The following is a 15,655-nucleotide window of genomic DNA, read 5'->3' as shown; positions in this document are numbered from 1 at the left end:
ATGTATTTTACGAAATCCTCACTCCTGGAATCTAAAGGATAAAAAGTACCATACCTTCACGCTTAATCATACATATTCCTTTGTAATTGAGGTAATTTAGGTAATACATTAAGAGGGGAAAAGATACAGCACAGATGCTTACTTTAAGACTTAAGATCAAGTGGCAACCTTTACTAATCCAAAGCATCAAGCTCCCATGTGAAATATTAACTTTCCAAACTGATGAGCTGGAAAAATAAAACAATGTATTTGTATGATTTTATACTATGATTGTCTGTGACCAGACAGACTAACCCCTATATTATCCATCTTATTTGCCTCTCTGAAGCATACAGGACAGAAAAGGAGCAACAATATCAGCATAGTCTATGCTGGCTCATCTGATCCTGAGAAGCTGAAACACAGATATGTGGATAGAGAGTAGCTAAGTCAATAAGCTGGCCTCGAGGCTGCGGCTGGCACCTATGTTGATTCGAACACACAGTCCCAGGAAGAGGAATTTCCCACTGAGAAAACAATGTCCTGTACTTCAAAATTTAATCATCTCAAATCTCTCTTACAAGTGTAAATTAAGTTCACAACTCCCTTGTAAGAACTGGTCTCACAGCAGACAGACCAGCATCAATTGGCATGACAGATAAGAAAGAGAAATACGTGACCCCATGATTATAAAGATGGGCCCAGCACACACTCACTTGGAGTGTCATTCTACCCTCTACCTGCTGGTCGGGTTAGGTGTTTGACCTCCCGAGGTTCTATGGGGACGCCCACCTCGTATTTTCGTCTTTCCTAGGAATTGAGGGACCGGCCCTGGCCTGACATGCTGGAGTCGAGAGGCACAGAAGGGGGTAAAAATGGTACCTGGATGTGGTCCTCTGTCTTAAGTGTACACATAGAAAGAGTAAGCTGTTACTTGGTACCATTATTTCTATTTTTCTATCTTTATCTTCTTTGTAACCATTTTTAAGACCTATATTTTGCTAATAGTTAAGAAATAGAACAATAGCCATTGCAACCATATGATTTATAAGCTTCCTCAATAAACCTGTAACTGTTTAAGTTTTAACCTGACTCCTTCAGTTGCTGTAACAGAACCAAGCACAATTTAAAAGAACTTCAGCCGGTCTAAAGGGACAGTTATAGGAAGAGCTTGGGCGTTTGGATCTGTGTCACTCCCAGGTGACAGGACCCACTGGGGCATCTTTCAGTCTTTCCTCAAGGCTGCCCGCTGCGAAGGAATTATGAAATTCTAGCAGCTGAAATCTAAGATGTAATAAGCTCTTCCTATATAACGGGGCGTCTGTTGGCCTGCTGGCCACCCTCTGCGATGGGACCCCGGTCCTAGCAGTAAAGGCACGGACGTTAAACCTTTTCTCGGAAACATACACACACACACTGCCCTGACCGTCGGCTGACAGAATTGGCGTAGTCGGCAGGATTGTGCTATTGGTTCACATACAGCAACATGAAGCCTGTCATGATAGACATGGATTTTAGTGGTATAGAGAAAGGGTTTGCCCAAGAAGGTTGGGGCAACCCAAAATGGGATAGAGAAATGTTAGAAAAGGATTGGGGAAATCCTGAGGAGTTGTGGGTGCAGTTCTGTAAGTATAGAACTGCCTGCAAGCTAAAGAATGGGACAAATCCTGAGTCTGTGGAAAGGAGCCACTTTCCATTTAGCAAGGAAAACAGGATCAGGCCCAGGCAAGCAGGCAGAAAAGGAAAACAGGATCAGGCCCAGACAAGCAGGCAGGTAACAGATAAGATTGAAAGCCTTGTGATAGAACTAAGAAAAAGGCAGTAAGTACTGGGAATCTAAACCCTAAAACATACTTACAAGAGTAATATCTGAAACAAGGCCAGTTTTATTTTAGAGATAAGAAAGTGTTTTAAGAAAAGAGAATCAGAGAATGGAGAGCAAATGCAGTTGTGCAAATGCTAAAATGGTGTAGATAGAAAACTGTGGTTTCTTTACAGTCATTCTGAAGGAAAAATGGGCCCTTTTTCCAAAGGAATGTCTGTAAATAATCCAGGCAAATTTGATTCAAATCTGTACATTTGATTAGAGAGACTGCTAAAAGAACTCTAAAGAGAGGGGGTTCTATTGGAACTGAACTACCCCAATGAATAAAAGGGAATGTAATTGTTGTACAGCTATGTAGAAATAGTGTAAGAAAGGTTCAGAGAGAATGTATGTGTATCTGTGTGTAGATATATATATATATAGTGTAAGTAATATATGAAGTTTTCAAGGTCCAGTAATCATGTTTGTTTGTAGGTTTAAAACAGATTGGTTTGGTTTACTTTCAGTAAGACCATTTTAGTCCCAAGTTGTTTAATGAAGGTACAGGAAAACTGTAAGCATAAAGAAAGAGTTACACTATATGCAAAGTTTAATGTGGCTAAGTAGTGTTGTAGACAAAGATTGCACATTTTCCTGTAAACTATAGAATGAGTAAAAACTGCAAACAGACTAAAATGCTGTGAAAGCTCCAGGAGCCACATCAGGTTGTGATTCCCTTTGTGATGTAAATGCCCTAGCTGGCAACACAAAGAAGCTTTGCAGGTAATAGCTAAGTTTGATTAGCAAACTAGCTGAGATCAGAAAGTTCAAATTGTAGCCCTCCAGAAAGAAAGAAAAGGAGGTATTGGTATTGCTATTTTAGTCCCAATAAGAGGCTGGGTATACTAGGAAAAGTTTAAATGTAAGCAGTCTTTTAAGAAGGCAGAGAGAAGACTGAGAAATTGGCATTTGTAAAAGATGTTATCCCTTTTTGAACAAGATTCGGGCATAGCCCTTGGTCTGATCAAGTGTTAATTGCTGTCCATACAATTTCAGACCTAGAAGACAAATTGACTAACTTACTTGTGTATATGTAAACCCTCAACTTCAAAGGAGAGGGAAACAGCTGCAACTTTTGTCTTCTGTGGAAAACCTGTAAAGAGGTGTTCTTCAAAAATTGGCTGATACCTCTGCTGCAGACATAGAGAGGTAGAAATGCATGTCCCTCAGTACCCAGACAAAGCTAGATTCCCTTAAGGATGGGTGCTGAGAGTTAAAGCAACTCTCAGATTTATTTATTTATTTTTCTTCCCTCGGGAATATGCTTAAGAAAAGAACCAGGAGGTATGAGGTTTAGTGAACAAGCTCACCCTCCTTACCAAATTAATAGTAGACAAACCTGTCTCATTGGGAAAAGTCATTTAGCAGGAATAAGGAAAGTAGAGCAAACATTGGAAAGTTACTAGGAATAAGAAACATTTTCCTTTGAAAGGACAAAGCAAGTGATTTGAGGGAATGTGAAGATAAAAGGTGGACTCCATGGGAGAATGGAAGGAATTTAAGTGATGGTTGTAATATGTAAAGGGAAATCTTGTTTTAAAAATGACACCTTGTTTCTTTGCAGCCTCTTCCTTAAGCACTGTGCAAACGATCTATGCAAAGAAACAATCAAATGTAATTGTTTTGTCTATGAACACCTTTGTTAAATCTGCAAAGGAAAAATTAGGGATTCTACTGAAACTTAAGTGGTTAACTGCATAAAGAATGAGCTCTATATTGTAACTCTATTTTGTAGGTTTCAAATGAACTAGTTTTATTTTGTTTTGGATAATGTCTGCTTGCTTAAAATTGCAAACAGACAAGGCACAAATTGGTTAGTGCTTGTGTTGGGCACTCAAAGGACATTTAACTTTCTAGAAACCAAATTATTAGTTTAGAAACTCAAGCTTTGAAACTTAACTGTCTCTTTCAAGGCTGAGTTGATAACACTTTTGGCTTGCTTTTAAATTCAACATTATATGTGAATAAAGGCTGCCTGGCTATTTCAAAGGAAAGTGGACAGGGAAGGCTGTTGCTGTCTCAGCAGACATATCCACCGCACCCCTGACCACAAACATAGAAGGAACAGCTCAACTTGCAGAGCTGGCAGCAATCAATTAGCTTGTGAGGCAAGGGCCAGTACCATAGATTGGAATATTGGAAATGGATATACCAGCATGCAACCCCACATGCCTTAAGCATAAGTCATGTGTCCAAAAGAATAATACTCTAGCTGCACAAGCTAAATAACCTAGCAGATGCAGCAGTACAAATTTTTGCTGCCCAGGTGGATTGGGAACACCTGTACATTTGGCTACATGAAACCTTGGGACACACAGAAAGCGATTGAGCTGGTGCGGCAGTCACATGCCAGGGGGTGGCCTATCACCCACAAACAAGCCAAAGATCTGGTACAAGCTTGCACCCTATGTGCTGAACTCAGGAAACATATAACAGAAGGACAATGGTTTGCCAAACTAAAAGATGGAAAAGCACTATGGGCAACCTGGCAAGTAGATTATATTGGTACACTACCCACCAGTAAGCAAGGGTGGAAGTATGTTTTAACTGAAGTGGAAATTGTTTCAGGAATTGGTTTTACTTACTCAACCCCAGTGGCAACAGGGTTGTTTACAGTCATGGGACTAAACGGCTTAATAGCCCTGTCCCAACACCCCAGTTTGGGAACACAAACCCATTTACCGCACTCCTACAAGGGAAAAGGAGTCTGGACCACTGCAGATGCTGGGCTAACACCAATAACCATTACTGAGGCTTGGATTGTATCCAAGACCAGCAAACCTTATGTTTTATCACAGGAAACTGAGGCAATGACCCTGAACAGTGCTCCAGTGGGATGGATCCCTCCCAGTGCTGGTGTGGATCCGGGAAACCACCATGAACTTTTGTATATATATATACCGCTTGCTGTTGTAGCGCTTGCAACCACTGTTGTTAGGTACAGACTATTGAAATGAGACATGGCACTCCAACTCGCCATGGTCTTCTTCCTCATCCCAACTGCTACTGCTGTACCAGAACACCTTACTTGACTCTTCCACTGGACTGGGAATCGAGTTTGTCCCTCTCAGCCCAAATGACTGGTGAAACAAGAGTGACATCTTCAGATGGGGACCGGTATGGTTCGATGACAGCAACTACCGCAGTCCTCAAAATAACTTTGGGGGGAGGCAAGGGAAGTGGCAATGGACGGTATGGGATAAGACATGCTGTAACTAAGAATGTAAATAACTCATGGCTAAATTGGTTAGCCCAACAGCTAGAACTTTCCTTAACTCCTTTCCTACACTCTATTATGACCACTGTTTTAATTGTTTTGATTGTTGTACTCCTTTTCTGCATAACCCTATGTATTGTGCAATACCTAGTTAATGTAGCTATCTCTTGTGTGCACATTCAATACACATAACCAGGAAAGGTCCCTAGTCAATTCCTAGATCCTAAACCCTCTAATCAGGCCATTGGGTACTTTTAAATTCCTCCAAGGTGGGCAAGAGGCACTGGCAAGCCACCATCTTGCATTCCTGGGATGTGGTGTGTCGTATCAGGGGGTGGAATGTGACCAGACAGACTAACCCCTATATTATCCATCTTATTTGCCTCTCTGAAGCATACAGGACAGAAAAGGAGCAACAATATCAGCATAGTCTATGCTGGCTCATCTGATCCTGAGAAGCTGAAACACAGATATGTGGATAGAGAGTAGCTAAGTCAATAAGCTGGCCTCGAGGCTGCGGCTGGCACCTATGTTGATTCGAACACACAGTCCCAGGAAGAGGAATTTCCCACTGAGAAAACAATGTCCTGTACTTCAAAATTTAATCATCTCAAATCTCTCTTACAAGTGTAAATTAAGTTCACAACTCCCTTGTAAGAACTGGTCTCACAGCAGACAGACCAGCATCAATTGGCATGACAGATAAGAAAGAGAAATACGTGACCCCATGATTATAAAGATGGGCCCAGCACACACTCACTTGGAGTGTCATTCTACCCTCTACCTGCTGGTCGGGTTAGGTGTTTGACCTCCCGAGGTTCTATGGGGACGCCCACCTCGTATTTTCGTCTTTCCTAGGAATTGAGGGACCGGCCCTGGCCTGACATGCTGGAGTCGAGAGGCACAGAAGGGGGTAAAAATGGTACCTGGATGTGGTCCTCTGTCTTAAGTGTACACATAGAAAGAGTAAGCTGTTACTTGGTACCATTATTTCTATTTTTCTATCTTTATCTTCTTTGTAACCATTTTTAAGACCTATATTTTGCTAATAGTTAAGAAATAGAACAATAGCCATTGCAACCATATGATTTATAAGCTTCCTCAATAAACCTGTAACTGTTTAAGTTTTAACCTGACTCCTTCAGTTGCTGTAACAGAACCAAGCACAATTTAAAAGAACTTCAGCCGGTCTAAAGGGACAGTTATAGGAAGAGCTTGGGCGTTTGGATCTGTGTCACTCCCAGGTGACAGGACCCACTGGGGCATCTTTCAGTCTTTCCTCAAGGCTGCCCGCTGCGAAGGAATTATGAAATTCTAGCAGCTGAAATCTAAGATGTAATAAGCTCTTCCTATATAACGGGGCGTCTGTTGGCCTGCTGGCCACCCTCTGCGATGGGACCCCGGTCCTAGCAGTAAAGGCACGGACGTTAAACCTTTTCTCGGAAACATACACACACACACTGCCCTGACCGTCGGCTGACATTGTCTTGAAGCAAGTTTAATTCCTTTGAGTAATGCAGTAATGACTGTAGGTCTACATTGTTCCAAAAACCTATAAACTCAGCATACTTATTAATTCAGTGATAGGTTGATAGTTATTCTAAATATCACCTTAATCCAGTAACTGATACAATACCTAAAATATCCCCAAGGATTACACAACTGTGATAAACCTGACCTGCCACTGGATGTCATTGCTACTGCATAAAAGCAGTGGAAAGACCTTTAACACAGTTTCTGTCTGCAACCCACACTCCAAAGTTCAGACAAGAGTATGCTTCAAAAGGTGAGCTAAGTAGATGGTTTTGAGAAGTCAAAGGTACAGAAGAGAATAATCTTGATATGCTGCCTTCCCTCAGATGTGTTGAGCAGCACACCACAATCACCAGCATAATACCAGAAAAGGTTTATAAAGACGCCATATTTTTAAAAAGGTGACACAGGACTCCTCGTCACTTTTACAGATTCAGACTAACATGGCTACCTCTCTGATACGTGTTTTTAAAGGTAATCTAACATTTTAGCACATGCATTAAAAGAGTGTTACTTTAAAGGGAAAAGTGCACTTTTCTTACCAGGTGCCTACATCTACAGACACCAGAAGTACTTTCACATAATGCATAAGGGTTTCACCAAAGTGAAATTTAGAGCAGTTCAATATGGCATTTTTAGTGTATAAAGCTTCTAATTAATCTGAGCACCTGATAAGTAAGAGTTATGAATCCAGGAGTATTTATAAAAAAATACAAGATGTAATGCAAAGAGATTCATCTGAGAAGCTTTGGATATCTTTTCCATAACACCAAGACCAGTGCCTGAAACTTCCCACCAATTCAGCAGTTTCTAGATGAACATTTCCTAGTTCTATTTACATTAATACAATATAAGCTTAATTGCTTTATGGCAGAAAGGTAAAAAAGAAGCCTGGGTAAATAGTGGGGTAAAAAAGCTGATGAGTGGAGCACAAATAAGGTAGGAAAGAGTCTTGTTATCATTTGGGTTTGTTTTTAAAAGATAATGCCTACATTTTTAATTAGTATAAAAAAATTTTAAAGAAGGGATGCTCTAGATATAGGACACTACCAAATTCAGAGTCCATTTTAATCAGTTTCACAGCCAGAGGATTTTAAAATTGGTCAGTTTCATGTTTGCAGCTGTTTATACCTGAATTTGTGTTGTAACCATGGAAGTTGCAACCCAAAATGCACCAGAAGTGGGTCAGATCTTCCCTACCTGTCATCATCCCATCTCACCCAGCACTTCCATGCAAGAGTAGGTCAAGTACTGTTTCTCCCTACCCCAGTAGGGACTCAACCTGGAAATCCAAGCCTGGGGTGCTTCCAGGAGCAGGGGAATATTGGAGCCACCTCCACCTGCAGAAACCTCTGATGCTGGGCAGAGAGGCACCTGGAGGTGGGTCTAATCTCCCACTGAGCATAAGAGTAGCCATGCAGGGAAAGGACAAGTCCTCTCCCTCCCTAGTCAGCCAGGACTTACAGCTAGAAGCCCCCTGACTGAGACCCTCTAAGTAGGCAAGAAGAGATGGCACTTCATGAGGAAAGGCTTATTTCACAGTCTATGACACATTTTTCATGGCTTTGAAATTGGTAGGGCCCTATCTATATTGCAGAGTGACTTAAATATTCATCATATAGTGTCAGCCCCTGAACTCATGTAAATCAGTATATCTGCAGCATCAGTAGAGCCATACTGACCCACCCCAGCTGAGGACGTGACTCAGTGTTTTGAAGTAAGCCAAAATGTTAACACGGGCAATCAAACACCACAGAAACTCAAAAGGTCACATGACTAGAGCCAAAGATTTAACAAACAATCAGCAACTTCTTTTACATTCAGGAAGAGAACGAATATGGAAAAAAATAAAATTCAAACTACACTCGCAGGCCTTGACTAGATTAGAAAAAAAAAGCTGTGAGCTAACACATTTTAATTAGGTATTTTAAACGTTTGCACCTAATATAGTGATTTTTAACACCTCTAAAATACAGATCAGCTAACATGTTAGAACAAGTATTAAAATTTGTCTATGCGAGGTAATGCTATTTTTTTTCCACATCTGGTTAGCTCATTTGCATAAGCAGCACCAAGATAAAAGTCCACATATTTGTTTTAGTGAAAACAAGGCCAGTTAGGGGTTTTTTTGTTGGTTGATTGTTTTACACACAAAGTAGCAGATTAAGGTAAATCCTATGCTCCTCCAAAATCTTTACCGTTCTCTGCTAACCCATGGGAAAGCTACAAACTGTTTTACTTTTACTGGGGTTTTATTTTGTGTTAGCTCTCACAAGTTAGTTAATGATTTAAATGCACATCTTTTCTCTCCCCATTAATAACAAAACAAGAGGACAAGCCTTCCTTTCATTTCCCCATGCTCTCTGTCCCTCCTTAACTCTAAACTTTAATACATCAATTCCAAGGTGCATTGCACTTTTTCTGGACACTGAGAACACAGATCACTGTGTAACTATTGATTTAAAGTTACTCCCCATTTAAACCCACTAAATGACAGGACAACCAGAGCAACAGACTTCAAAATGATAACCAAGGTACAAGCCCCTTGTTTTTGCTTTATATGCCAAGTGTCTACAGATCCTTGTCAAGGGCAGAGTCCAGAGTTGCAGGATTTGCAGGCCAGCTTTGGGGTGTCCCAGAACAAGATGAACCCTACTGGTGTGCCATGTCAATGAGAACACCTTGTCTGCAGCCTTCTTATGCAGCACTGGAAATTGTGATGGGTGCAGAACACTAGGTGCTAGGAGTTGGGGCTGGGAAGCACTCTGTGCCAACGTGTCATGCTAGCATGCTTCATGCCAAGACTTCCAGTGCTTGCTCCAACTGTGTGATTCCATTAGGAGAAGCTTCAGGTGAGAGATTCTCTCCTTTGTTCTGGGCTTGAATTCCCTGCAAAACTTGCAACTGTCTGCTGTTGTTGAGGTACTTGAGGCAGAAGTCTTACAGATCGTCATGTGGCATAACCTTCAGGCACTTCTCACAGGGCATAAAACCCTGGGACCGAGATATGCCCCAGTTCAGGGAAAGGCAAATGGGGAAGATTCTACCAGCTAATAACTATTCGATTATTTACAACCATTCAAATAAAGATGAGTAGGCGTGCACTTGCAGTAAGACAGACAGAGCTGTTCCAACAACTGTCACTGGCAAAGACAGGGTACTTAGCAGGGGTGGGTTATCAGGGACGATATGCACTACCACAGAGGTACCACTCCAAAGGGTACTGCTAGAAGAAAAATCTTCTGACAGTCATGCATGTGGCACGTACAAGTCTAACTGGAATGGACATGAGCAAGCACTTGAAGAACCACCTTTGCTATAAAATTCCCAGGATAGAAAGCAGTAAGATTACATTAAAAGTTTTGGACCTAAATGTAGGGGTAAACTGAGGCAGCTCATGGTATCCTGCTGAGAACTTAGAACTCATATCCTAAATTTGAGGACTGTGAAACACAGACAAGGAGCTACCATGACCCTGGTTTCCCTGGCAACCACATTTCAAGAGGGCCTCACTCTGATAAGGCCCTGGCTGGTACCAAACAGGCTGCGTGGTTTGTTCTCATGGTCTTCTGTGATTTCAGATAAATTAGCCTGGATTTCAAGGACCCCGCCAATCTGAGGAAGTAATCATCTTGCAGTAGATGCACCATAATTTCAGCAAACAAAGTTGCCATCAACATGCCTGTTTTGTTTATGCTGGCTATATAGCTTGTAAAGAATAATAACCTGTATTATTGATAAAGATGTTCATTAGGTAATGGGCGGAGATGCTGTGTAACCTTTGTAGTTTATCGGCTTATGTGCTCATTATGTCTTGCTGCCAGAACCTATGAAACTGCTTCCACTCCGCCCATCTGTTGCCTATATAATCTAATGTATGTTTTGATTAAGTTAGTGCTCTTCAGGTTAACCAGTAGCTGGTACTCCACCAGCGCTGGTGTACACTCAATACCAAGTGGAATTCCACAGTACTTTGGGCTCTCCATGAGACTTGCCGAAGTAAACAACAGATTTCCCCTGAAACAGTGACCTCCCTAGAGAGTTATGGCACTTTCAACCATAAGCACAACCAATGGAAGCAACAGAAGGAGTTGTGATGGCAATTAACTTAAGCCTATGGAATGCTTCTCTGGAAGCGCTGGCATCTGCAATCATCAATTGTGTAATTAACTTCTCTCTCAGTCTCAGAGGTAGGAGGAAAAAACCCCAAACGTAAACCTTTATGCTGTGGTACTGATTTGTTAGAAACATAGCTACTATGGTGAGAAGAGTGATGTAAATATATAAACACACAAGATGAGCTGTAAAATATTATGTAAGTCTTGTCTACACAAGGAAAAGCTAGCACGAAGTAGCTATTGATCAATAACTAAAGGCTATGTCTACACTGCACACTTCTTGGGCCAGAACTGTTTTGAGCATCCACACTGGTCACAGTGCATTGTAAGAGCCATGCACTTTTGCGCAAGAGAGCATCCACACTGGTGGGACACTCTTGCACAAAAGCTTCAGTCCAGAACCACTCTGCAGAGGGCAAAAGGGCACCAGGACTTTCTGGGAGTGGGGACTGGAGCTCCTTTGAGATGCGGGCTTAAAGGGATCTCCCTGGACAGCCGTTTCTCTCCTCCTGCATGCTTTGGGACCTCTTGCAGGGACTGACAGCCGTAGCAGTTCTAGTTGTGGTTTCCCTCAGACTCTTTGGACACAATAGCTTTTGCTCTAGTGTCTTTTGTGCCTTTGGCATTAATACTGCTGTGCCATGGAACCAGGGGTGACCCTATGCCTGCTCTGGCCCCACACGGACATCTTGAAGTGCTTGCAACTGCTGCTCCATGCTGCTGCACTACTCCTGCAGGAGCTTGAGACTGAGCTCGAGCTGGACTCTGTCTCCATGGATACAGTGGAGTGCCTGGGGCATCCCCACACCACTGCAGAGAGGCGATATTGGAGACTGGACACCAGTACTGGTGGGACCATCTGGTGGGACCACCTGGTCCTGGAACAATGGGAGGAACAGCAGTGGCTTCAGAACTTCAGGATGCAAAAGCAGACTTTCCTGGAGCTGTGTGCCTGGCTCACCCGTGCACTCCAGAGACGTACCACCCGGCTGCGGGCACCCATCCCTGTCAACAAGAGCGTCGCCATCGCCCTCTGGAAGCTGGCCACCCTGGACAGTTACCGCTCGGTGGCACACCGGTTCGGGGTGGGCTGGTCGACCAGGGGTGCTGCACTCCCTGCCCAGGGGAAGGGAAGACTCCAGGCGGGGGGGGGGGGGGGGGTGAGGACAGTGGGGGACACCCCGTCACCCAGGGGTTTGTGCCATCCCACCCTCACATAGGCCTGCTAGTATGGGGGGGGCGCCTGTGGGGCGAGGGGACCCTGTTGAGTTTGGGGACAGGAGGGCATCACAGGGGAGCGGGCATCCCCCAAGGGATCATGCACTTACCCTACCTCATTTGATGCATTCCCTGTGTGCCCTTCTGCAAGTTGTCCACACCATCAATGACATCCTGCTCCAGAGTCATCCGCCTTTGGGACGTGGATGCAACTGTGGCTGGCTTCACTGCCCTGGGGTTCCCCAACAGTGGGGGAGCCCTGGATGTGACCCACATCCTCATCCGTGCCCCAGAACATTGAGCGACCCATTTTATCAATTGGAAGCGTGCTCTGTCGTGCTCCAGGCCCTCATGGACCACTGTGGCCTCTTCACAGACATTTGTGTGGGGTGGTCCAGCAGGGCACATGACATCCACATCCTAAGAAATTCCAGCCTGTTTTGCAGGCTGGAGGTGGGCACTTTCTTCCCTCAGTGGGAATATACTGTTGGGGATGCCCACATGCCTCTGTGTTGCGGGGGATGCGGCCTACCTCGATGCCCTGTTTGATGCATCCCCACACAGGACAGACGGACTCCGGCCGGGCAAGTTTGAATGACCACCTGAACCAGGCCCGCAGCCAGGTTGAGTGCACCTTTGGCCGGCTGAAGGCACACTTTTGTTGTCTGCTCACCCGTCTCGAGATGGGTGAGCAGAACATTCCTGAAGTTGTGGCACCATGTTGTGTGCTCCACAACATCATGGAGCAGAAGCGGGAGGCTGCCAAGGGCCGGGCATTTGAACAGCCCCGCACAGCCGCCATCTGCCAGGCGCACTACGATGGGGTGCACATCTGGGAGGCCCTGAAGGACATGTTCTCCCAGGCCCCACGGTAGGGTAACTTGTGTCTCCCATCTACACCTCCCTACCATCCTCAATCCTTCCCTCCCCCCTTCCCCTCACCTCCCAACAAACAAAACCAAACCAAACCAGTTTTTTTCTTAAAACAGAAAACTTATTTGTCTGAACAATACGGAAGAAGGGTGGGCAGTGGGAGGGCCTCTGAACTGGGAGGGGGAGGAGGAAGGGGCCTCAACTGGGAGGGGGAGCTACTGGTGGGAGGGGTGGCTCCTGCCAGTGCCTCTGCAGGGAAAGAGGCCTCGCTGGCCTTCAGGCCAGGTTGGGCAGGCAGCACGGGGAGGTAGGCAGGAGGGGTGGTAGGTGCAGGTGGGGGCATGGCAGCAGCAGGAGGGGTGGCAGGAGGCGGCATGGGAATGGCAGGGAGGGCAGGTGGATGTGGCAAGGCCATGCCATGGTGCACGGCGTGACCAACGTGCGACGTCAGGGTGGTAATGACATTGCACATGCAGTCATACGGTTGCAAAAACTGCCCACATGCCCGCTGCCGCCACTCCAGGTCAGCGTCGATTTTGCTGGCGATCACTGCCTCAATTCTCTCGATGGCCTGGACGTGCTGCCATAGTAGCTGGTCCCACTGCCTGGCCTGCTGGACTGGGAGGTTGGAGGTGCTGACACCACCGCAGGGCTGAAGGGTCCCTTGCTCTTGGATGGTCCTGCTGCAGAGAATAGAGATAATGATGGGGCAATCAGGCTACTCTACACACACCGTCCTTGCACCCCGTGCCCTCCGCACTGAGCCCAGGTGACACCACACTATTGCGGCTTGGGCCCACTCTGTCCCCTGTATGTATGTTTGCATACAGGACTCTCCCTGGAGTAAAGTGATCCTCCATGGATTGTAACCCCTTGGAAGACATCACTGTGACTGAAGACCCCTTGTCTGTGTCCTGGCCACTTAGCATGTGTTGTGTTGACCTGTGGAACTCCTTGCCAAGGGAGGCTATGAAGGCTTAGGACTATTAACAGAGTTTAAAGAGGAGCTAGATAAATCCCCACATTGCATGGCAGCAAGTATGGCAGACGAGGTCTGGGCTCTCGGACCCCTGTGAATTGATGTCCTCGGAGACAGAGACAGAGTGACTGGGGAGTGTACCGTCCTTGCAGCAAAACTCAAGTGGCCATAGGGCCAGGCCGATCGCTTTCCCGCTCCCCCTCCCACTAGCCCTCAGATAAGTAGCCCAGGGAAGTGCGTGGCCGCAGTGAGGGGCTTCCATCAGGGGCAGCATAGGGGCCAGGAGCAGGCAAGGGGCTCTGAGGGGCCATGCTCGCAGGGCTGGCGCAATGAAGTTTCCCCGGGAGCACCTGCTGTGTCGCACTGCCATGCATGGCTGCGTGCTGTCTGTGTGCAGCACCCTTTGGGAGGTGTGGGGTCTGGCCTGAGCTCTTGGGGCCTTGGCTGTTTCCAGCTGGCACTCTCCTACCCCCCAGTCAGGATGTGTGCAAGCAGCAGGGTCCCAGGCATGCCCTGGAGCTGCCTGCCGCGTCCACATACCACAGAGTCAGGCTGCACGAGGTTGCACGTCCTGCGTACTGTTATGGAGAGTACAGCTCAACTGCCTGTGTGACACATCCCCCCACCCCCAGGCACCCAACTCCCCCCACCCTTGCAAGTGAGAAGCACACCACTCACCAGAAGATTCTTCACCGGCCTCAGATTAAGCCCAGAAGACATCCTGGCTGCTCAGCACTGGGTCCATGTGCAGGGTGACGGTGCTGCTGCGGTCGTCTCCCTCATCCTCGATTCAGACCTTGTTGGCAGGTCACCCTCCTCCTCCGTGTCATGTGGCCTGGTCATTGGGGGGCACAGGCTGGTGTCCACTGGCACCAAGGGTCCTGAGACTGCTGTCTCACCGAGGATGGTGTGGGGACAGGTGTCATCTCCTGCCCCCTGGGCCTTGGTGGCCTGGACATAGCCCAGGTGCAGCTCCTTCACCTTAGGCTAGACCTGTTCAAGGGTCCAGGCCAGATGTCCCTGCTAGGAGAGCGCCTGAGTCATGCAGCTAAAAATGTCTGCATTCCGGCGACGGGCACGGGGGTTGTGGATGGCTTCCCTCATTGGCCCACAGGTCCAGAAGGGCCTCCACCTATGCCTGGGACCAGTAAGGGGTGCGCATCTTGATGCCCCTCTGGGCCTCCTGGGAGCCTTGGAGTGGCTGCTGGGAGGAGGGTGCTGGCTCTCAGGAGTGTCCCTCTGGAGCAGACATCTCCTCTGGGGGGGCTCACTGGTGCAGCAGGGCAGAGCTGTGAGTTGGAGCTTCTGGCTGTGCTGCTGCCACACGACATCTGCAGGCTGTGTGTGGCTTTAAGGGGGAAGTCCGGTAACCAGGAAGTAATAAGCTGTGAGTGTGAGTATGGAGCGTCCAAGCAGCCTCTTGGCTTTTTTCCTGTGAGGCCGGTTCTTGTGTAAAAGCTCTTGGCTGCCTGTCTACACTTGCGCAAGAAGACTTCTTCCTGAAAGGAAGCATCAGAGCACTCACGCAAGAAGCCCTGTTTTCTGATGCTATACTGTAGATTTACTTGTGTAGACAGGTGGCAAGTTTTTTTGCGCAAGAACGGCCATTCTTGAGGAAGAACCCACCAGTGTAGACATAGCCATAGAGTTCCACTAGCTATGTGGGTGGAAACTCATTCCACAGCAAGAACACCTTTGTGTAGTTTAGGTGAATACAATTTCAAAAAGTTAGGAGATAGTGAGAAATAACTATTGTACTATCAATTCACAACATAGCTGTTATGCACTAGCTTCTGTGTCAATGCCCATGTAAACAAGTCCTCAGACTGTAGACACATTAAATTTTGTATATGCAAACTGTTGCATCTGATATA

At 46.1% G+C, this 15,655-nt stretch overlaps 1 protein-coding gene across 4 annotated transcripts in view; it reads right to left on the bottom strand.

The window, feature by feature from the left end:
• The window catches only part of GBE1 (1,4-alpha-glucan branching enzyme 1), a 264,165-nt gene that overhangs the window by 105,762 nt on the left and 142,748 nt on the right, over nt 1–15,655 (bottom strand). The gene's annotated exons all lie outside the window — the stretch shown is intronic.

Source organism: Pelodiscus sinensis, chromosome 1 (genome assembly GCF_049634645.1).
Source record: "Pelodiscus sinensis isolate JC-2024 chromosome 1, ASM4963464v1, whole genome shotgun sequence".
Classification (NCBI taxonomy): domain Eukaryota; kingdom Metazoa; phylum Chordata; order Testudines; family Trionychidae; genus Pelodiscus; species Pelodiscus sinensis.
Note: the sequence above shows the minus strand (reverse complement) of the source record. Positions and strands in the feature narration are given on the sequence as shown.